The sequence below is a fragment of the Canis aureus genome, chromosome 32, assembly GCF_053574225.1.
Source record: "Canis aureus isolate CA01 chromosome 32, VMU_Caureus_v.1.0, whole genome shotgun sequence".
Lineage (NCBI taxonomy): Eukaryota > Metazoa > Chordata > Mammalia > Carnivora > Canidae > Canis > Canis aureus.
This window is the reverse complement of record NC_135642.1, coordinates 3,549,329-3,575,555: the sequence shown is the minus strand read 5'-3', so window position 1 is coordinate 3,575,555 and position 26,227 is coordinate 3,549,329.

Sequence of the window (26,227 nt, the reverse complement as noted above, 5' to 3'; positions counted from 1 at the left end):
TTGATGGCATTCGATTCAATTGTTTTCGATTCGATTTGATTCTTTCGATTCGATTCGATTCTTTTCATTACGATTCAATTCAATTCGATTCTTTTCGATTCGATTTGATTCTTTTCGGTTCGATTCGATTCTTTTCGATTCGATTCGATTCGACACTTTTATTTCGATTCGATTCTTTTCGATTCGATTGATGCTTTTCGTTTCGATTAGATTCTCTTTGATTCGATTCTTTTCGATTCAATTTGATTTGATTCTTCTCCATTCGATTCGATTCAATTCTTTTCGAATCGATTCGATACGATTCTTTTCATTCGATTCAATTCTGTTCGATTCTATTCTATTTGATTCGGTTCAATTCGATTATTTTCAATTCGATTCTATTCGATTCTTTTCATTTTGATTCGATTCTTTTCGATTCAATTCTTTTCGATTTGGCTTGATTCGATCATTTGGATTCGAATTGTTACATTTCGATTCAATTCTTTTCGATTCTGTTCGATTCGATTCTTTCGATTCAGTTCGGTTCGATTATTTTTGATTCGATTCGATTCTTTTCCATTCGATGATTCGATTAGTTTCGATTTTTTCGAATCGTTTCGATTCGAATCTATTCGATTCTTTTCGATTCAATTCGATTCGATTCTTTTAGATTTGATTCGATACGATACTTTTCTATCGATTCGATTCGTTTTTATTCATTTCGATTCTCTTTGATTTTTTTGATTTGATCTTTTCAATCGATATGATTCGATTCGATTCTTTTCGATTCGATTCGATTCTTTTCAATTTGATTCGTTTCGATTTGAATCTTTTTGTTTTGATTTGATTTTCTACAATTCGAATCTTTGGATTCGATTCTTTTTGATTTGATTAGATTCGATTCATTTCAATTCAAATCAATTCAATATTCTTCGATTCGATGCAATCTGATTCGATTTTTTCGAATCGATTTGATTCGATTCGATTAGTTTCGATTCGACTCGATTTGATTCGATTCGATTATCGATTCAATTCAATTCCAATTATTCTCAATTCGATTCGATTTGATTATTTTTATTCAATTCTATTATTTTCGATTCGATGCGATTCGATTCGATTCGATTCTTTTCGATTCAATCAATTCGATTTGATTCTTTTCAATTCGATTCGATTCTTTTCGATTTGATGGCATTCGATTCAATTGTTTTCGATTCGATTTGATTCTTTCGATTCGATTCGATTCTTTTCATTACGATTCAATTCAATTCGATTCTTTTCGATTCGATTTGATTCTTTTCGGTTCGATTCGATTCTTTTCGATTCGATTCGATTCGACACTTTTATTTCGATTCGATTCTTTTCGATTCGATTGATGCTTTTCGTTTCGATTAGATTCTCTTTGATTCGATTCTTTTCGATTCAATTTGATTTGATTCTTCTCCATTCGATTCGATTCAATTCTTTTCGAATCGATTCGATACGATTCTTTTCATTCGATTCAATTCTGTTCGATTCTATTCTATTTGATTCGGTTCAATTCGATTATTTTCAATTCGATTCTATTCGATTCTTTTCATTTTGATTCGATTCTTTTCGATTCAATTCTTTTCGATTTGGCTTGATTCGATCATTTGGATTCGAATTGTTACATTTCGATTCAATTCTTTTCGATTCTGTTCGATTCGATTCTTTCGATTCAGTTCGGTTCGATTATTTTTGATTCGATTCGATTCTTTTCCATTCGATGATTCGATTAGTTTCGATTTTTTCGAATCGTTTTGATTCGAATCTATTCGATTCTTTTCGATTCAATTCGATTCGATTCGATTCGATTCTTTTCAATTCGATTCGATTCAATTCTTTTCACTTCGACTCGATTCTACTCGATTCATTTCGAATCGATTCGATTCTTTTTGATTTGATCGATTCGATTCTTTTTGATTTGATCTATTCGATTCTTTCGATTCAGTTCGATTCAATTCGATTCTTTTCTATTTGATTCGATTCTTTTCCACTCGATGTGATTTGATTCGTTTTCATTTTTTTCGATTTGTTTCAATTCGAATCTATTCGATTCTTTTCGATTCAATTCGATTCGATTCTTTTTGATTCAGTTCCATTCGATTCGAATAGATTCGATTCTTTTCGATTCGATTCTTTTCGATGCGAATCAATTCGATTCGATTCTTTTTATTCGATTCGATTCGATTCTTTTAGATTTGATTCGATACGATACTTTTCTATCGATTCGATTCGTTTTGATTCATTTCGATTCTCTTTGATTTTTTTGATTTGATCTTTTCAATCGATATGATTCGATTCGATTCTTTTCGATTCGATTCGATTCTTTTCGATTCGATTCGATTCTTTTCAATTTGATTCGTTTCGATTTGAATCTTTTTGTTTTGATTTGATTTTCTACAATTCGAATCTTTGGATTCGATTCTTTTTGATTTGATTAGATTCGATTCATTTCAATTCAAATCAATTCAATATTCTTCGATTCGATGCAATCTGATTCGATTTTTTCGAATCGATTTGATTCGATTCGATTAGTTTCGATTCGACTCGATTTGATTCGATTCGATTATCGATTCAATTCAATTCCAATTATTCTCAATTCGATTCGATTTGATTATTTTTATTCAATTCTATTATTTTCGATTCGATGCGATTCGATTCGATTCGATTCTTTTCGATTCAATCAATTCGATTTGATTCTTTTCAATTCGATTCGATTCTTTTCGATTTGATGGCATTCGATTCAATTGTTTTCGATTCGATTTGATTCTTTCGATTCGATTCGATTCTTTTCATTACGATTCAATTCAATTCGATTCTTTTCGATTCGATTTGATTCTTTTCGGTTCGATTCGATTCTTTTCGATTCGATTCGATTCGACACTTTTATTTCGATTCGATTCTTTTCGATTCGATTGATGCTTTTCGTTTCGATTAGATTCTCTTTGATTCGATTCTTTTCGATTCAATTTGATTTGATTCTTCTCCATTCGATTCGATTCAATTCTTTTCGAATCGATTCGATACGATTCTTTTCATTCGATTCAATTCTGTTCGATTCTATTCTATTTGATTCGGTTCAATTCGATTATTTTCAATTCGATTCTATTCGATTCTTTTCATTTTGATTCGATTCTTTTCGATTCAATTCTTTTCGATTTGGCTTGATTCGATCATTTGGATTCGAATTGTTACATTTCGATTCAATTCTTTTCGATTCTGTACGATTCGATTCTTTCGATTCAGTTCGGTTCGATTCTTTTTGATTCGATTCGATTCTTTTCCATTCGATGATTCGATTAGTTTCGATTTTTTCGAATCGTTTTGATTCGAATCTATTCGATTCTTTTCGATTCAATTCGATTCGATTCGATTCGATTCTTTTCAATTCGATTCGATTCAATTCTTTTCACTTCGACTCGATTCTACTCGATTCATTTCGAATCGATTCGATTCTTTTTGATTTGATCGATTCGATTCTTTTTGATTTGATCTATTCGATTCTTTTTGATTCAGTTCCATTCGATTCGAATAGATTCGATTCTTTTCGATTCGATACGATTCGATTCTTTTCGATGCGAATCAATTCGATTCGATTCTTTTTATTCGATTCGATTCGATTCTTTTAGATTTGATTCGATACGATTCTTTTCTATTCGATTCAATTCGATTCGTTTTGATTCACTTCGATTCTCTTTGATTTTTTTGATTTGATCTTTTCAATCGATATGATTCGATTCGATTCTTTTCGATTCGATTCGATTCTTTTCGATTCGATTCGATTCTTTTCAATTTGATTCGTTTCGATTTGAATCTTTTTGTTTTGATTTGATTTTCTACAATTCGAATCTTTGGATTCGATTCTTTTTGATTTGATTAGATTCGATTCATTTCAATTCAAATCAATTCAATATTCTTCGATTCGATGCAATCTGATTCGATTTTTTCGAATCGATTTGATTCGATTCGATTAGTTTCGATTCGACTCGATTTGATTCGATTCGATTATCGATTCAATTCAATTCCAATTATTCTCAATTCGATTCGATTTGATTATTTTTATTCAATTCTATTATTTTCGATTCGATGCGATTCGATTCGATTCGATTCTTTTCGATTCAATCAATTCGATTTGATTCTTTTCAATTCGATTCGATTCTTTTCGATTTGATGGCATTCGATTCAATTGTTTTCGATTCGATTTGATTCTTTCGATTCGATTCGATTCTTTTCATTACGATTCAATTCAATTCGATTCTTTTCGATTCGATTTGATTCTTTTCGGTTCGATTCGATTCTTTTCGATTCGATTCGATTTGACACTTTTATTTCGATTCGATTCTTTTCGATTCGATTGATGCTTTTCGTTTCGATTAGATTCTCTTTGATTCGATTCTTTTCGATTCAATTTGATTTGATTCTTCTCCATTCGATTCGATTCAATTCTTTTCGAATCGATTCGATACGATTCTTTTCATTCGATTGAATTCTGTTCGATTCTATTCTATTTGATTCGGTTCAATTCGATTATTTTCAATTCGATTCTATTCGATTCTTTTCATTTTGATTCGATTCTTTTCGATTCAATTCTTTTCGATTTGGCTTGATTCGATCATTTGGATTCGAATTGTTACATTTCGATTCAATTCTTTTCGATTCTGTACGATTCGATTCTTTCGATTCAGTTCGGTTCGATTATTTTTGATTCGATTCGATTCTTTTCCATTCGATGATTCGATTAGTTTCGATTTTTTCGAATCGTTTTGATTCGAATCTATTCGATTCTTTTCGATTCAATTCGATTCGATTCGATTCGATTCTTTTCAATTCGATTCGATTCAATTCTTTTCACTTCGACTCGATTCTACTCGATTCATTTCGAATCGATTCGATTCTTTTTGATTTGATCGATTCGATTCTTTTTGATTTGATCTATTCGATTCTTTCGATTCAGTTCGATTCAATTCGATTCTTTTCTATTTGATTCGATTCTTTTCCACTCGATGTGATTTGATTCGTTTTCATTTTTTTCGATTTGTTTCAATTCGAATCTATTCGATTCTTTTCGATTCAATTCGATTCGATTCTTTTTGATTCAGTTCCATTCGATTCGAATAGATTCGATTCTTTTCGATTCGATTCTTTTCGATGCGAATCAATTCGATTCGATTCTTTTTATTCGATTCGATTCGATTCTTTTAGATTTGATTCGATACGATATTTTTCTATCCATTCGATTCGTTTTGATTCTTTTCAATTCTCTTTGATTTTTTTGATTTGATCTTTTCAATCGATATGATTCGATTCGATTCTTTTCGATTCTTTTCGATTCGATTCGATTCTTTTCAATTTGATTCGTTTCGATTTGAATCTTTTTGTTTTGATTTGATTTTCTACAATTCGAATCTTTGGATTCGATTCTTTTTGATTTGATTAGATTCGATTCATTTCAATTCAAATCAATTCAATATTCTTCGATTCGATGCAATCTGATTCGATTTTTTCGAATCGATTTGATTCGATTCGATTAGTTTCGATTCGACTCGATTTGATTCGATTCGATTATCGATTCAATTCAATTCCAATTATTCTCAATTCGATTCGATTTGATTATTTTTATTCAATTCTATTATTTTCGATTCGATGCGATTCGATTCGATTCGATTCTTTTCGATTCAATCAATTCGATTTGATTCTTTTCAATTCGATTCGATTCTTTTCGATTTGATGGCATTCGATTCAATTGTTTTCGATTCGATTTGATTCTTTCGATTCGATTCGATTCTTTTCATTACGATTCAATTCAATTCGATTCTTTTCGATTCGATTTGATTCTTTTCGGTTCGATTCGATTCTTTTCGATTCGATTCGATTCGACACTTTTATTTCGATTCGATTCTTTTCGATTCGATTGATGCTTTTCGTTTCGATTAGATTCTCTTTGATTCGATTCTTTTCGATTCAATTTGATTTGATTCTTCTCCATTCGATTCGATTCAATTCTTTTCGAATCGATTCGATACGATTCTTTTCATTCGATTCAATTCTGTTCGATTCTATTCTATTTGATTCGGTTCAATTCGATTATTTTCAATTCGATTCTATTCGATTCTTTTCATTTTGATTCGATTCTTTTCGATTCAATTCTTTTCGATTTGGCTTGATTCGATCATTTGGATTCGAATTGTTACATTTCGATTCAATTCTTTTCGATTCTGTTCGATTCGATTCTTTCGATTCAGTTCGGTTCGATTATTTTTGATTCGATTCGATTCTTTTCCATTCGATGATTCGATTAGTTTCGATTTTTTCGAATCGTTTCGATTCGAATCTATTCGATTCTTTTCGATTCAATTCGATTCGATTCTTTTAGATTTGATTCGATACGATACTTTTCTATCGATTCGATTCGTTTTTATTCATTTCGATTCTCTTTGATTTTTTTGATTTGATCTTTTCAATCGATATGATTCGATTCGATTCTTTTCGATTCGATTCGATTCTTTTCGATTCGATTCGATTCTTTTCAATTTGATTCGTTTCGATTTGAATCTTTTTGTTTTGATTTGATTTTCTACAATTCGAATCTTTGGATTCGATTCTTTTTGATTTGATTAGATTCGATTCATTTCAATTCAAATCAATTCAATATTCTTCGATTCGATGCAATCTGATTCGATTTTTTCGAATCGATTTGATTCGATTCGATTAGTTTCGATTCGACTCGATTTGATTCGATTCGATTATCGATTCAATTCAATTCCAATTATTCTCAATTCGATTCGATTTGATTATTTTTATTCAATTCTATTATTTTCGATTCGATGCGATTCGATTCGATTCGATTCTTTTCGATTCAATCAATTCGATTTGATTCTTTTCAATTCGATTCGATTCTTTTCGATTTGATGGCATTCGATTCAATTGTTTTCGATTCGATTTGATTCTTTCGATTCGATTCGATTCTTTTCATTACGATTCAATTCAATTCGATTCTTTTCGATTCGATTTGATTCTTTTCGGTTCGATTCGATTCTTTTCGATTCGATTCGATTCGACACTTTTATTTCGATTCGATTCTTTTCGATTCGATTGATGCTTTTCGTTTCGATTAGATTCTCTTTGATTCGATTCTTTTCGATTCAATTTGATTTGATTCTTCTCCATTCGATTCGATTCAATTCTTTTCGAATTGATTCGATACGATTCTTTTCATTCGATTCAATTCTGTTCGATTCTATTCTATTTGATTCGGTTCAATTCGATTATTTTCAATTCGATTCTATTCGATTCTTTTCATTTTGATTCGATTCTTTTCGATTCAATTCTTTTCGATTTGGCTTGATTCGATCATTTGGATTCGAATTGTTACATTTCGATTCAATTCTTTTCGATTCTGTTCGATTCGATTCTTTCGATTCAGTTCGGTTCGATTATTTTTGATTCGATTCGATTCTTTTCCATTCGATGATTCGATTAGTTTCGATTTTTTCGAATCGTTTTGATTCGAATCTATTCGATTCTTTTCGATTCAATTCGATTCGATTCGATTCGATTCTTTTCAATTCGATTCGATTCAATTCTTTTCACTTCGACTCGATTCTACTCGATTCATTTCGAATCGATTCGATTCTTTTTGATTTGATCGATTCGATTCTTTTTGATTTGATCTATTCGATTCTTTCGATTCAGTTCGATTCAATTCGATTCTTTTCTATTTGATTCGATTCTTTTCCACTCGATGTGATTTGATTCGTTTTCATTTTTTTCGATTTGTTTCAATTCGAATCTATTCGATTCTTTTCGATTCAATTCGATTCGATTCTTTTTGATTCAGTTCCATTCGATTCGAATAGATTCGATTCTTTTCGATTCGATTCTTTTCGATGCGAATCAATTCGATTCGATTCTTTTTATTCGATTCGATTCGATTCTTTTAGATTTGATTCGATACGATACTTTTCTATCGATTCGATTCGTTTTGATTCATTTCGATTCTCTTTGATTTTTTTGATTTGATCTTTTCAATCGATATGATTCGATTCGATTCTTTTCGATTCGATTCGATTCTTTTCGATTCGATTCGATTCTTTTCAATTTGATTCGTTTCGATTTGAATCTTTTTGTTTTGATTTGATTTTCTACAATTCGAATCTTTGGATTCGATTCTTTTTGATTTGATTAGATTCGATTCATTTCAATTCAAATCAATTCAATATTCTTCGATTCGATGCAATCTGATTCGATTTTTTCGAATCGATTTGATTCGATTCGATTAGTTTCGATTCGACTCGATTTGATTCGATTCGATTATCGATTCAATTCAATTCCAATTATTCTCAATTCGATTCGATTTGATTATTTTTATTCAATTCTATTATTTTCGATTCGATGCGATTCGATTCGATTCGATTCTTTTCGATTCAATCAATTCGATTTGATTCTTTTCAATTCGATTCGATTCTTTTCGATTTGATGGCATTCGATTCAATTGTTTTCGATTCGATTTGATTCTTTCGATTCGATTCGATTCTTTTCATTACGATTCAATTCAATTCGATTCTTTTCGATTCGATTTGATTCTTTTCGGTTCGATTCGATTCTTTTCGATTCGATTCGATTCGACACTTTTATTTCGATTCGATTCTTTTCGATTCGATTGATGCTTTTCGTTTCGATTAGATTCTCTTTGATTCGATTCTTTTCGATTCAATTTGACTTGATTCTTCTCCATTCGATTCGATTCAATTCTTTTCGAATCGATTCGATACGATTCTTTTCATTCGATTCAATTCTGTTCGATTCTATTCTATTTGATTCGGTTCAATTCGATTATTTTCAATTCGATTCTATTCGATTCTTTTCATTTTGATTCGATTCTTTTCGATTCAATTCTTTTCGATTTGGCTTGATTCGATCATTTGGATTCGAATTGTTACATTTCGATTCAATTCTTTTCGATTCTGTACGATTCGATTCTTTCGATTCAGTTCGGTTCGATTCTTTTTGATTCGATTCGATTCTTTTCCATTCGATGATTCGATTAGTTTCGATTTTTTCGAATCGTTTTGATTCGAATCTATTCGATTCTTTTCGATTCAATTCGATTCGATTCGATTCGATTCTTTTCAATTCGATTCGATTCAATTCTTTTCACTTCGACTCGATTCTACTCGATTCATTTCGAATCGATTCGATTCTTTTTGATTTGATCGATTCGATTCTTTTTGATTTGATCTATTCGATTCTTTTTGATTCAGTTCCATTCGATTCGAATAGATTCGATTCTTTTCGATTCGATACGATTCGATTCTTTTCGATGCGAATCAATTCGATTCGATTCTTTTTATTCGATTCGATTCGATTCTTTTAGATTTGATTCGATACGATTCTTTTCTATTCGATTCAATTCGATTCGTTTTGATTCACTTCGATTCTCTTTGATTTTTTTGATTTGATCTTTTCAATCGATATGATTCGATTCGATTCTTTTCGATTCGATTCGATTCTTTTCGATTCGATTCGATTCTTTTCAATTTGATTCGTTTCGATTTGAATCTTTTTGTTTTGATTTGATTTTCTACAATTCGAATCTTTGGATTCGATTCTTTTTGATTTGATTAGATTCGATTCATTTCAATTCAAATCAATTCAATATTCTTCGATTCGATGCAATCTGATTCGATTTTTTCGAATCGATTTGATTCGATTCGATTAGTTTCGATTCGACTCGATTTGATTCGATTCGATTATCGATTCAATTCAATTCCAATTATTCTCAATTCGATTCGATTTGATTATTTTTATTCAATTCTATTATTTTCGATTCGATGCGATTCGATTCGATTCGATTCTTTTCGATTCAATCAATTCGATTTGATTCTTTTCAATTCGATTCGATTCTTTTCGATTTGATGGCATTCGATTCAATTGTTTTCGATTCGATTTGATTCTTTCGATTCGATTCGATTCTTTTCATTACGATTCAATTCAATTCGATTCTTTTCGATTCGATTTGATTCTTTTCGGTTCGATTCGATTCTTTTCGATTCGATTCGATTCGACACTTTTATTTCGATTCGATTCTTTTCGATTCGATTGATGCTTTTCGTTTCGATTAGATTCTCTTTGATTCGATTCTTTTCGATTCAATTTGATTTGATTCTTCTCCATTCGATTCGATTCAATTCTTTTCGAATCGATTCGATACGATTCTTTTCATTCGATTGAATTCTGTTCGATTCTATTCTATTTGATTCGGTTCAATTCGATTATTTTCAATTCGATTCTATTCGATTCTTTTCATTTTGATTCGATTCTTTTCGATTCAATTCTTTTCGATTTGGCTTGATTCGATCATTTGGATTCGAATTGTTACATTTCGATTCAATTCTTTTCGATTCTGTACGATTCGATTCTTTCGATTCAGTTCGGTTCGATTATTTTTGATTCGATTCGATTCTTTTCCATTCGATGATTCGATTAGTTTCGATTTTTTCGAATCGTTTTGATTCGAATCTATTCGATTCTTTTCGATTCAATTCGATTCGATTCGATTCGATTCTTTTCAATTCGATTCGATTCAATTCTTTTCACTTCGACTCGATTCTACTCGATTCATTTCGAATCGATTCGATTCTTTTTGATTTGATCGATTCGATTCTTTTTGATTTGATCTATTCGATTCTTTCGATTCAGTTCGATTCAATTCGATTCTTTTCTATTTGATTCGATTCTTTTCCACTCGATGTGATTTGATTCGTTTTCATTTTTTTCGATTTGTTTCAATTCGAATCTATTCGATTCTTTTCGATTCAATTCGATTCGATTCTTTTTGATTCAGTTCCATTCGATTCGAATAGATTCGATTCTTTTCGATTCGATTCTTTTCGATGCGAATCAATTCGATTCGATTCTTTTTATTCGATTCGATTCGATTCTTTTAGATTTGATTCGATACGATATTTTTCTATCCATTCGATTCGTTTTGATTCTTTTCAATTCTCTTTGATTTTTTTGATTTGATCTTTTCAATCGATATGATTCGATTCGATTCTTTTCGATTCTTTTCGATTCGATTCGATTCTTTTCAATTTGATTCGTTTCGATTTGAATCTTTTTGTTTTGATTTGATTTTCTACAATTCGAATCTTTGGATTCGATTCTTTTTGATTTGATTAGATTCGATTCATTTCAATTCAAATCAATTCAATATTCTTCGATTCGATGCAATCTGATTCGATTTTTTCGAATCGATTTGATTCGATTCGATTAGTTTCGATTCGACTCGATTTGATTCGATTCGATTATCGATTCAATTCAATTCCAATTATTCTCAATTTGATTCGATTTGATTATTTTTATTCAATTCTATTATTTTCGATTCGATGCGATTCGATTCGATTCGATTCTTTTCGATTCAATCAATTCGATTTGATTCTTTTCAATTCGATTCGATTCTTTTCGATTTGATGGCATTCGATTCAATTGTTTTCGATTCGATTTGATTCTTTCGATTCGATTCGATTCTTTTCATTACGATTCAATTCAATTCGATTCTTTTCGATTCGATTTGATTCTTTTCGGTTCGATTCGATTCTTTTCGATTCGATTCGATTCGACACTTTTATTTCGATTCGATTCTTTTCGATTCGATTGATGCTTTTCGTTTCGATTAGATTCTCTTTGATTCGATTCTTTTCGATTCAATTTGATTTGATTCTTCTCCATTCGATTCGATTCAATTCTTTTCGAATCGATTCGATACGATTCTTTTCATTCGATTCAATTCTGTTCGATTCTATTCTATTTGATTCGGTTCAATTCGATTATTTTCAATTCGATTCTATTCGATTCTTTTCATTTTGATTCGATTCTTTTCGATTCAATTCTTTTCGATTTGGCTTGATTCGATCATTTGGATTCGAATTGTTACATTTCGATTCAATTCTTTTCGATTCTGTTCGATTCGATTCTTTCGATTCAGTTCGGTTCGATTATTTTTGATTCGATTCGATTCTTTTCCATTCGATGATTCGATTAGTTTCGATTTTTTCGAATCGTTTCGATTCGAATCTATTCGATTCTTTTCGATTCAATTCGATTCGATTCTTTTAGATTTGATTCGATACGATACTTTTCTATCGATTCGATTCGTTTTTATTCATTTCGATTCTCTTTGATTTTTTTGATTTGATCTTTTCAATCGATATGATTCGATTCGATTCTTTTCGATTCGATTCGATTCTTTTCGATTCGATTCGATTCTTTTCAATTTGATTCGTTTCGATTTGAATCTTTTTGTTTTAATTTGATTTTCTACAATTCGAATCTTTGGATTCGATTCTTTTTGATTTGATTAGATTCGATTCATTTCAATTCAAATCAATTCAATATTCTTCGATTCGATGCAATCTGATTCGATTTTTTCGAATCGATTTGATTCGATTCGATTAGTTTCGATTCGACTCGATTTGATTCGATTCGATTATCGATTCAATTCAATTCCAATTATTCTCAATTCGATTCGATTTGATTATTTTTATTCAATTCTATTATTTTCGATTCGATGCGATTCGATTCGATTCGATTCTTTTCGATTCAATCAATTCGATTTGATTCTTTTCAATTCGATTCGATTCTTTTCGATTTGATGGCATTCGATTCAATTGTTTTCGATTCGATTTGATTCTTTCGATTCGATTCGATTCTTTTCATTACGATTCAATTCAATTCGATTCTTTTCGATTCGATTTGATTCTTTTCGGTTCGATTCGATTCTTTTCGATTCGATTCGATTCGACACTTTTATTTCGATTCGATTCTTTTCGATTCGATTGATGCTTTTCGTTTCGATTAGATTCTCTTTGATTCGATTCTTTTCGATTCAATTTGATTTGATTCTTCTCCATTCGATTCGATTCAATTCTTTTCGAATCGATTCGATACGATTCTTTTCATTCGATTCAATTCTGTTCGATTCTATTCTATTTGATTCGGTTCAATTCGATTATTTTCAATTCGATTCTATTCGATTCTTTTCATTTTGATTCGATTCTTTTCGATTCAATTCTTTTCGATTTGGCTTGATTCGATCATTTGGATTCGAATTGTTACATTTCGATTCAATTCTTTTCGATTCTGTTCGATTCGATTCTTTCGATTCAGTTCGGTTCGATTATTTTTGATTCGATTCGATTCTTTTCCATTCGATGATTCGATTAGTTTCGATTTTTTCGAATCGTTTTGATTCGAATCTATTCGATTCTTTTCGATTCAATTCGATTCGATTCGATTCGATTCTTTTCAATTCGATTCGATTCAATTCTTTTCACTTCGACTCGATTCTACTCGATTCATTTCGAATCGATTCGATTCTTTTTGATTTGATCGATTCGATTCTTTTTGATTTGATCTATTCGATTCTTTCGATTCAGTTCGATTCAATTCGATTCTTTTCTATTTGATTCGATTCTTTTCCACTCGATGTGATTTGATTCGTTTTCATTTTTTTCGATTTGTTTCAATTCGAATCTATTCGATTCTTTTCGATTCAATTCGATTCGATTCTTTTTGATTCAGTTCCATTCGATTCGAATAGATTCGATTCTTTTCGATTCGATTCTTTTCGATGCGAATCAATTCGATTCGATTCTTTTTATTCGATTCGATTCGATTCTTTTAGATTTGATTCGATACGATACTTTTCTATCGATTCGATTCGTTTTGATTCATTTCGATTCTCTTTGATTTTTTTGATTTGATCTTTTCAATCGATATGATTCGATTCGATTCTTTTCGATTCGATTCGATTCTTTTCGATTCGATTCGATTCTTTTCAATTTGATTCGTTTCGATTTGAATCTTTTTGTTTTGATTTGATTTTCTACAATTCGAATCTTTGGATTCGATTCTTTTTGATTTGATTAGATTCGATTCATTTCAATTCAAATCAATTCAATATTCTTCGATTCGATGCAATCTGATTCGATTTTTTCGAATCGATTTGATTCGATTCGATTAGTTTCGATTCGACTCGATTTGATTCGATTCGATTATCGATTCAATTCAATTCCAATTATTCTCAATTCGATTCGATTTGATTATTTTTATTCAATTCTATTATTTTCGATTCGATGCGATTCGATTCGATTCGATTCTTTTCGATTCAATCAATTCGATTTGATTCTTTTCAATTCGATTCGATTCTTTTCGATTTGATGGCATTCGATTCAATTGTTTTCGATTCGATTTGATTCTTTCGATTCGATTCGATTCTTTTCATTACGATTCAATTCAATTCGATTCTTTTCGATTCGATTTGATTCTTTTCGGTTCGATTCGATTCTTTTCGATTCGATTCGATTCGACACTTTTATTTCGATTCGATTCTTTTCGATTCGATTGATGCTTTTCGTTTCGATTAGATTCTCTTTGATTCGATTCTTTTCGATTCAATTTGATTTGATTCTTCTCCATTCGATTCGATTCAATTCTTTTCGAATCGATTCGATACGATTCTTTTCATTCGATTCAATTCTGTTCGATTCTATTCTATTTGATTCGGTTCAATTCGATTATTTTCAATTCGATTCTATTCGATTCTTTTCATTTTGATTCGATTCTTTTCGATTCAATTCTTTTCGATTTGGCTTGATTCGATCATTTGGATTCGAATTGTTACATTTCGATTCAATTCTTTTCGATTCTGTACGATTCGATTCTTTCGATTCAGTTCGGTTCGATTCTTTTTGATTCGATTCGATTCTTTTCCATTCGATGATTCGATTAGTTTCGATTTTTTCGAATCGTTTTGATTCGAATCTATTCGATTCTTTTCGATTCAATTCGATTCGATTCGATTCGATTCTTTTCAATTCGATTCGATTCAATTCTTTTCACTTCGACTCGATTCTACTCGATTCATTTCGAATCGATTCGATTCTTTTTGATTTGATCGATTCGATTCTTTTTGATTTGATCTATTCGATTCTTTTTGATTCAGTTCCATTCGATTCGAATAGATTCGATTCTTTTCGATTCGATACGATTCGATTCTTTTCGATGCGAATCAATTCGATTCGATTCTTTTTATTCGATTCGATTCGATTCTTTTAGATTTGATTCGATACGATTCTTTTCTATTCGATTCAATTCGATTCGTTTTGATTCACTTCGATTCTCTTTGATTTTTTTGATTTGATCTTTTCAATCGATATGATTCGATTCGATTCTTTTCGATTCGATTCGATTCTTTTCGATTCGATTCGATTCTTTTCAATTTGATTCGTTTCGATTTGAATCTTTTTGTTTTGATTTGATTTTCTACAATTCGAATCTTTGGATTCGATTCTTTTTGATTTGATTAGATTCGATTCATTTCAATTCAAATCAATTCAATATTCTTCGATTCGATGCAATCTGATTCGATTTTTTCGAATCGATTTGATTCGATTCGATTAGTTTCGATTCGACTCGATTTGATTCGATTCGATTATCGATTCAATTCAATTCCAATTATTCTCAATTCGATTCGATTTGATTATTTTTATTCAATTCTATTATTTTCGATTCGATGCGATTCGATTCGATTCTTTTCGATTCAATCAATTCGATTTGATTCTTTTCAATTCGATTCGATTCTTTTCGATTTGATGGCATTCGATTCAATTGTTTTCGATTCGATTTGATTCTTTCGATTCAATTCGATTCTTTTCATTACGATTCAATTCAATTCGATTCTTTTCGATTCGATTTGATTCTTTTCGGTTCGATTCGATTCTTTTCGATTCGATTCGATTTGACACTTTTATTTCGATTCGATTCTTTTCGATTCGATTGATGCTTTTCGTTTCGATTAGATTCTCTTTGATTCGATTCTTTTCGATTCAATTTGATTTGATTCTTCTCCATTCGATTCGATTCAATTCTTTTCGAATCGATTCGATAAGATTCTTTTCATTCGATTGAATTCTGTTCGATTCTATTCTATTTGATTCGGTTCAATTCGATTATTTTCAATTCGATTCTATTCGATTCTTTTCATTTTGATTCCATTCTTTTCGATTCAATTCTTTTCGATTTGGCTTGATTCGATCATTTGGATTCGAATTGTTACATTTCGATTCAATTCTTTTCGATTCTGTTCGATTCGATTCTTTCGATTCAGTTCGGTTCGATTATTTTTGATTCGATTCGATTCTTTTCCATTCGATGATTCGATTAGTTTCGATTTTTTCGAATCGTTTCGATTCGAATCTATTCGATTCTTTTCGATTCAATTCGATTCGATTCGATTCGATTCTTTTCAATTCGATTCGATTCAATTCTTTTCACTTCGACTCGATTCTACTCGATTCATTTCGAATCGATTCGATTCTTTTTGATTTGATCGATTCGATTCTTTTTGATTTGATCTATTCGATTCTTTCGATTCAGTTCGATTCAATTCGATTCTTTTCTATTTGATTCGATTCTTTTCCACTCGATGTGATTTGATTCATTTTCATTTTTTTCGATTTGTTTCAATTCGAATCTATTCGATTCTTTTCGATTCAATTCGATTCGATTCTTTTTGATTCAGTTCCATTCGATTCGAATAGATTCGATTCTTTTCGATTCGATTCTTTTCGATGCGAATCAATTCGATTCGATTCTTTTTATTCGATTCGATTCGATTCTTTTAGATTTGATTCGATACGATACTTTTCTATCGATTCGATTCGTTTTGATTCATTTCGATTCTCTTTGATTTTTTTGATTTGATCTTTTCAATCGATATGATTCGATTCGATTCTTTTCGATTCGATTCGATTCTTTTCGATTCGATTCGATTCTTTTCAATTTGATTCGTTTCGATTTGAATCTTTTTGTTTTGATTTGATTTTCTACAATTCGAATCTTTGGATTCGATTCTTTTTGATTTGATTAGATTCGATTCATTTCAATTCAAATCAATTCAATATTCTTCGATTCGATGCAATCTGATTCGATTTTTTCGAATCGATTTGATTCGATTCGATTAGTTTCGATTCGACTCGATTTGATTCGATTCGATTATCGATTCAATTCAATTCCAATTATTCTCAATTCGATTCGATTTGATTATTTTTATTCAATTCTATTATTTTCGATTCGATGCGATTCGATTCGATTCGATTCTTTTCGATTCAATCAATTCGATTTGATTCTTTTCAATTCGATTCGATTCTTTTCGATTTGATGGCATTCGATTCAATTGTTTTCGATTCGATTTGATTCTTTCGATTCGATTCGATTCTTTTCATTACGATTCAATTCAATTCGATTCTTTTCGATTCGATTTGATTCTTTTCGGTTCGATTCGATTCTTTTCGATTCGATTCGATTCGACACTTTTATTTCGATTCGATTCTTTTCGATTCGATTGATGCTTTTCGTTTCGATTAGATTCTCTTTGATTCGATTCTTTTCGATTCAATTTGATTTGATTCTTCTCCATTCGATTCGATTCAATTCTTTTCGAATCGATTCGATACGATTCTTTTCATTCGATTGAATTCTGTTCGATTCTATTCTATTTGATTCGGTTCAATTCGATTATTTTCAATTCGATTCTATTCGATTCTTTTCATTTTGATTCGATTCTTTTCGATTCAATTCTTTTCGATTTGGCTTGATTCGATCATTTGGATTCGAATTGTTACATTTCGATTCAATTCTTTTCGATTCTGTACGATTCGATTCTTTCGATTCAGTTCGGTTCGATTCTTTTTGATTCGATTCGATTCTTTTCCATTCGATGATTCGATTAGTTTCGATTTTTTCGAATCGTTTTGATTCGAATCTATTCGATTCTTTTCGATTCAATTCGATTCGATTCGATTCGATTCTTTTCAATTCGATTCGATTCAATTCTTTTCACTTCGACTCGATTCTACTCGATTCATTTCGAATCGATTCGATTCTTTTTGATTTGATCGATTCGATTCTTTTTGATTTGATCTATTCGATTCTTTTTGATTCAGTTCCATTCGATTCGAATAGATTCGATTCTTTTCGATTCGATACGATTCGATTCTTTTCGATGCGAATCAATTCGATTCGATTCTTTTTATTCGATTCGATTCGATTCTTTTAGATTTGATTCGATACGATTCTTTTCTATTCGATTCAATTCGATTCGTTTTGATTCATTTCGATTCTCTTTGATTTTTTTGATTTGATCTTTTCAATCGATATGATTCGATTCGATTCTTTTCGATTCGATTCGATTCGATTCTTTTCGATTCGATTCGATTCTTTTCAATTTGATTCGTTTCGATTTGAATCTTTTTGTTTTGATTTGATTTTCTACAATTCGAATCTTTGGATTCGATTCTTTTTGATTTGATTAGATTCGATTCATTTCAATTCAAATCAATTCAATATTCTTCGATTCGATGCAATCTGATTCGATTTTTTCGAATCGATTTGATTCGATTCGATTAGTTTCGATTCGACTCGATTTGATTCGATTCGATTATCGATTCAATTCAATTCCAATTATTCTCAATTCGATTCGATTTGATTATTTTTATTCAATTCTATTATTTTCGATTCGATGCGATTCGATTCGATTCGATTCTTTTCGATTCAATTTGATTTGATTCTTCTCCATTCGATTCGATTCAATTCTTTTCGAATCGATTCGATACGATTCTTTTCATTCGATTGAATTCTGTTCGATTCTATTCTATTTGATTCGGTTCAATTCGATTATTTTCAATTCGATTCTATTCGATTCTTTTCATTTTGATTCGATTCTTTTCGATTCAATTCTTTTCGATTTGGCTTGATTCGATCATTTGGATTCGAATTGTTACATTTCGATTCAATTCTTTTCGATTCTGTTCGATTCGATTCTTTCGATTCAGTTCGGTTCGATTATTTTTGATTCGATTCGATTCTTTTCCATTCGATGATTCGATTAGTTTCGATTTTTTCGAATCGTTTTGATTCGAATCTATTCGATTCTTTTCGATTCAATTCGATTCGATTCGATTCGATTCTTTTCAATTCGATTCGATTCAATTCTTTTCACTTCGACTCGATTCTACTCGATTCATTTCGAATCGATTCGATTCTTTTTGATTTGATCGATTCGATTCTTTTTGATTTGATCTATTCGATTCTTTCGATTCAGTTCGATTCAATTCGATTCTTTTCTATTTGATTCGATTCTTTTCCACTCGATGTGATTTGATTCGTTTTCATTTTTTTCGATTTGTTTCAATTCGAATCTATTCGATTCTTTTCGATTCAATTCGATTCGATTCTTTTTGATTCAGTTCCATTCGATTCGAATAGATTCGATTCTTTTCGATTCGATACGATTCGATTCTTTTCGATGCGAATCAATTCGATTCGATTCTTTTTATTCGATTCGATTCGATTCTTTTAGATTTGATTCGATACGAATCTTTTCTATTCGATTCGATTCGATTCGTTTTGATTCATTTCGATTCTCTTTGATTTTTTTGATTTGATCTTTTCAATCGATATGATTCGATTCGATTCTTTTCGATTCGATTCTTTTCGATTCGATTCGATTCTTTTCGATTCGATTCGATTCTTTTCGATTCGATTCGATTCTTTTCAATTTGATTCGTTTCGATTTGAATCTTTTTGTTTTGATTTGATTTTCTACAATTCGATTCTTTGGATTCGATTCTTTTTGATTTGATTAGATTCGATTCATTTCAATTCAAATCAATTCAATATGATTCGATTCGATGCAATCTGATTCGATTTTTTCGAATCGATTTGATTCGATTCGATTATTTCCGATTCGACTCGATTTGATTCGATTCGATTATCGATTCAATTCAATTCCAATTATTCTCTTTTTTTTTAAATTTTTATTTATTTATTATAGTTACACAGAGAGAGAGAGAGAGAGAGGGAGAGAGAGGCAGAGACACAGGCAGAGGGAGAAGCAGGCTCCATGCACCGGGAGCCCGACGTGGGATTCGATCCCGGGTCTCCAGGATCGCGCCCTGGGCCAAAGGCAGGCGCCAAACCGCTGCTCCACCCAGGGGTCCCCTAATTCCAATTATTCTCAATTCGATTCGATTTGATTATTTTTATTCAATTCTATTATTTTCGATTCGATGCGATTCGATTCGATTCTTTTCGATTCAATCAATTCGATTTGATTCTTTTCAATTCGATTCGATTCTTTTCAATTTGATTGCATTCGATTCAATTGTTTTCGATTCAATTTGATTCTTTCGATTCGATTCGATTCTTTTCATTACGATTCAATTCAATTCGATTCTTTTCGATTCGATTTGATTCTTTTCGGTTCGATTCGATTCTTTTCGATTCGATTCGATTCGACACTTTTATTTCGATTCGATTCTTTTCGATTCGATTGATGCTTTTCGTTTCGATTAGATTCTCTTTGATTCGATTCTTTTCGATTCAATTTGATTTGATTCTTCTCCATTCGATTCGATTCAATTCTTTTCGAATCGATTCGATACGATTCTTTTCATTCGATTCAATTCTGTTCGATTCTATTCTATTTGATTCGGTTCAATTCGATTATTTTCAATTCGATTCTATTCGATTCTTTTCATTTTGATTCGATTCTTTTCGATTCAATTCTTTTCGATTTGGCTTGATTCGATCATTTGGATTCGAATTGTTACATTTCGATTCAATTCTTTTCGATTCTGTACGATTCGATTCTTTCGATTCAGTTCGGTTCGATTCTTTTTGATTCGATTCGATTCTTTTCCATTCGATGATTCGATTAGTTTCGATTTTTTCGAATCGTTTTGATTCGAATCTATTCGATTCTTTTCGATTCAATTCGATTCGATTCGATTCGATTCTTTTCAATTCGATTCGATTCAATTCTTTTCACTTCGACTCGATTCTACTCGATTCATTTCGAATCGATTCGATTCTTTTTGATTTGATCGATTCGATTCTTTTTGATTTGATCTATTCGATTCTTTCGATTCAGTTCGATTCAATTCGATTCTTTTCTATTTGATTCGATTCTTTTCCACTCGATGTGATTTGATTCGTTTTCATTTTTTTCGATTTGTTTCAATTCGAATCTATTCGATTCTTTTCGATTCAATTCGATTCGATTCTTTTTGATTCAGTTCCATTCGATTCGAATAGATTCGATTCTTTTCGATTCGATTCTTTTCGATGCGAATCAATTCGATTCGATTCTTTTTATTCGATTCGATTCGATTCTTTTAGATTTGATTCGATACGATACTTTTCTATCGATTCGATTCGTTTTGATTCATTTCGATTCTCTTTGATTTTTTTGATTTGATCTTTTCAATCGATATGATTCGATTCGATTCTTTTCGATTCGATTCGATTCTTTTCGATTCGATTCGATTCTTTTCAATTTGATTCGTTTCGATTTGAATCTTTTTGTTTTGATTTGATTTTCTACAATTCGAATCTTTGGATTCGATTCTTTTTGATTTGATTAGATTCGATTCATTTCAATTCAAATCAATTCAATATTCTTCGATTCGATGCAATCTGATTCGATTTTTTCGAATCGATTTGATTCGATTCGATTAGTTTCGATTCGACTCGATTTGATTCGATTCGATTATCGATTCAATTCAATTCCAATTATTCTCAATTCGATTCGATTTGATTATTTTTATTCAATTCTATTATTTTCGATTCGATGCGATTCGATTCGATTCGATTCTTTTCGATTCAATCAATTCGATTTGATTCTTTTCAATTCGATTCGATTCTTTTCGATTTGATGGCATTCGATTCAATTGTTTTCGATTCGATTTGATTCTTTCGATTCGATTCGATTCTTTTCATTATGATTCAATTCAATTCGATTCTTTTCGATTCGATTTGATTCTTTTCGGTTCGATTCGATTCTTTTCGATTCGATTCGATTCGACACTTTTATTTCGATTCGATTCTTTTCGATTCGATTGATGCTTTTCGTTTCGATTAGATTCTCTTTGATTCGATTCTTTTCGATTCAATTTGATTTGATTCTTCTCCATTCGATTCGATTCAATTCTTTTCGAATCGATTCGATACGATTCTTTTCATTCGATTGAATTCTGTTCGATTCTATTCTATTTGATTCGGTTCAATTCGATTATTTTCAATTCGATTCTATTCGATTCTTTTCATTTTGATTCGATTCTTTTCGATTCAATTCTTTTCGATTTGGCTTGATTCGATCATTTGGATTCGAATTGTTACATTTCGATTCAATTCTTTTCGATTCTGTACGATTCGATTCTTTCGATTCAGTTCGGTTCGATTCTTTTTGATTCGATTCGATTCTTTTCCATTCGATGATTCGATTAGTTTCGATTTTTTCGAATCGTTTCGATTCGAATCTATTCGATTCTTTTCGATTCGATTCGATTCGATTCGATTCTTTTCAATTCGATTCGATTCAATTCTTTTCACTTCGACTCGATTCTACTCGATTCATTTCGAATCGATTCGATTCTTTTTGATTTGATCGATTCGATTCTTTTTAATTTGATCTATTCGATTCTTTCGATTCAGTTCGATTCAATTCGATTCTTTTCTATTTGATTCGATTCTTTTCCACTCGATGTGATTTGATTCATTTTCATTTTTTTCGATTTGTTTCAATTCGAATCTATTCGATTCTTTTCGATTCAATTCGATTCGATTCTTTTTGATTCAGTTCCATTCGATTCGAATAGATTCGATTCTTTTCGATTCGATTCTTTTCGATGCGAATCAATTCGATTCGATTCTTTTTATTCGATTCGATTCGATTCTTTTAGATTTGATTCGATACGATACTTTTCTATCGATTCGATTCGTTTTGATTCATTTCGATTCTCTTTGATTTTTTTGATTTGATCTTTTCAATCGATATGATTCGATTCGATTCTTTTCGATTCGATTCGATTCTTTTCGATTCGATTCGATTCTTTTCAATTTGATTCGTTTTGATTTGAATCTTTTTGTTTTGATTTGATTTTCTACAATTCGAATCTTTGGATTCGATTCTTTTTGATTTGATTAGATTCGATTCATTTCAATTCAAATCAATTCAATATTCTTCGATTCGATGCAATCTGATTCGATTTTTTCGAATCGATTTGATTCGATTCGATTAGTTTCGATTCGACTCGATTTGATTCGATTCGATTATCGATTCAATTCAATTCCAATTATTCTCAATTCGATTCGATTTGATTATTTTTATTCAATTCTATTATTTTCGATTCGATGCGATTCGATTCGATTCGATTCTTTTCGATTCAATCAATTCGATTTGATTCTTTTCAATTCGATTCGATTCTTTTCGATTTGATGGCATTCGATTCAATTGTTTTCGATTCGATTTGATTCTTTCGATTCGATTCGATTCTTTTCATTACGATTCAATTCAATTCGATTCGTTTCGATTCGATTTGATTCTTTTCGGTTCGATTCGATTCTTTTCGATTCGATTCGATTCGACACTTTTATTTCGATTCGATTCTTTTCGATTCGATTGATGCTTTTCGTTTCGATTAGATTCTCTTTGATTCGATTCTTTTCGATTCAATTTGATTTGATTCTTCTCCATTCGATTCGATTCAATTCTTTTCGAATCGATTCGATACGATTCTTTTCATTCGATTGAATTCTGTTCGATTCTATTCTATTTGATTCGGTTCAATTCGATTATTTTCAATTCGATTCTATTCGATTCTTTTCATTTTGATTCGATTCTTTTCGATTCAATTCTTTTCGATTTGGCTTGATTCGATCATTTGGATTCGAATTGTTACATTTCGATTCAATTCTTTTCGATTCTGTACGATTCGATTCTTTCGATTCAGTTCGGTTCGATTCTTTTTGATTCGATTCGATTCTTTTCCATTCGATGATTCGATTAGTTTCGATTTTTTCGAATCGTTTTGATTCGAATCTATTCGATTCTTTTCGATTCAATTCGATTCGATTCGATTCGATTCTTTTCAATTCGATTCGATTCAATTCTTTTCACTTCGACTCGATTCTACTCGATTCATTTCGAATCGATTCGATTCTTTTTGATTTGATCGATTCGATTCTTTTTGATTTGATCTATTCGATTCTTTTTGATTCAGTTCCATTCGATTCGAATAGATTCGATTCTTTTCGATTCGATACGATTCGATTCTTTTCGATGCGAATCAATTCGATTCGATTCTTTTTATTCGATTCGATTCGATTCTTTTAGATTTGATTCGATACGATTCTTTTCTATTCGATTCAATTCGATTCGTTTTGATTCACTTCGATTCTCTTTGATTTTTTTGATTTGATCTTTTCAATCGATATGATTCGATTCGATTCTTTTCGATTCGATTCGATTCTTTTCGATTCGATTCGATTCTTTTCAATTTGATTCGTTTCGATTTGAATCTTTTTGTTTTGATTTGATTTTCTACAATTCGAATCTTTGGATTCGATTCTTTTTGATTTGATTAGATTCGATTCATTTCAATTCAAATCAATTCAATATTCTTCGATTCGATGCAATCTGATTCGATTTTTTCGAATCGATTTGATTCGATTCGATTAGTTTCGATTCGACTCGATTTGATTCGATTCGATTATCGATTCAATTCAATTCCAATTATTCTCAATTCGATTCGATTTGATTATTTTTATTCAATTCTATTATTTTCGATTCGATGCGATTCGATTCGATTCGATTCTTTTCGATTCAATCAATTCGATTTGATTCTTTTCAATTCGATTCGATTCTTTTCGATTTGATGGCATTCGATTCAATTGTTTTCGATTCGATTTGATTCTTTCGATTCGATTCGATTCTTTTCATTACGATTCAATTCAATTCGATTCTTTTCGATTCGATTTGATTCTTTTCGGTTCGATTCGATTCTTTTCGATTCGATTCGATTCGACACTTTTATTTCGATTCGATTCTTTTCGATTCGATTGATGCTTTTCGTTTCGATTAGATTCTCTTTGATTCGATTCTTTTCGATTCAATTTGATTTGATTCTTCTCCATTCGATTCGATTCAATTCTTTTCGAATCGATTCGATAAGATTCTTTTCATTCGATTCAATTCTGTTCGATTCTATTCTATTTGATTCGGTTCAATTCGATTATTTTCAATTCGATTCTATTCGATTCTTTTCATTTTGATTCGATTCTTTTCGATTCAATTCTTTTCGATTTGGCTTGATTCGATCATTTGGATTCGAATTGTTGCATTTCGATTCAATTCTTTTCGATTCTGTTCGATTCGATTCTTTCGATTCAGTTCGGTTCGATTATTTTTGATTCGATTCGATTCTTTTCCATTCGATGATTCGATTAGTTTCGATTTTTTCGAATTGTTTCGATTCGAATCTATTCGATTCTTTTCGATTCGATTCGATTCGATTCGATTCTTTTCAATTCGATTCGATTCAATTCTTTTCACTTCGACTCGATTCTACTCGATTCATTTCGAATCGATTCGATTCTTTTTGATTTGATCGATTCGATTCTTTTTGATTTGATCTATTCGATTCTTTCGATTCAGTTCGATTCAATTCGATTCTTTTCTATTTGATTCGATTCTTTTCCACTCGATGTGATTTGATTCATTTTCATTTTTTTCGATTTGTTTCAATTCGAATCTATTCGATTCTTTTCGATTCAATTCGATTCGATTCTTTTTGATTCAGTTCCATTCGATTCGAATAGATTCGATTCTTTTCGATTCGATTCTTTTCGATGCGAATCAATTCGATTCGATTCTTTTTATTCGATTCGATTCGATTCTTTTAGATTTGATTCGATACGATACTTTTCTATCGATTCGATTCGTTTTGATTCATTTCGATTCTCTTTGATTTTTTTGATTTGATCTTTTCAATCGATATGATTCGATTCGATTCTTTTCGATTCGATTCGATTCTTTTCGATTCGATTCGATTCTTTTCAATTTGATTCGTTTTGATTTGAATCTTTTTGTTTTGATTTGATTTTCTACAATTCGAATCTTTGGATTCGATTCTTTTTGATTTGATTAGATTCGATTCATTTCAATTCAAATCAATTCAATATTCTTCGATTCGATGCAATCTGATTCGATTTTTTCGAATCGATTTGATTCGATTCGATTAGTTTCGATTCGACTCGATTTGATTCGATTCGATTATCGATTCAATTCAATTCCAATTATTCTCAATTCGATTCGATTTGATTATTT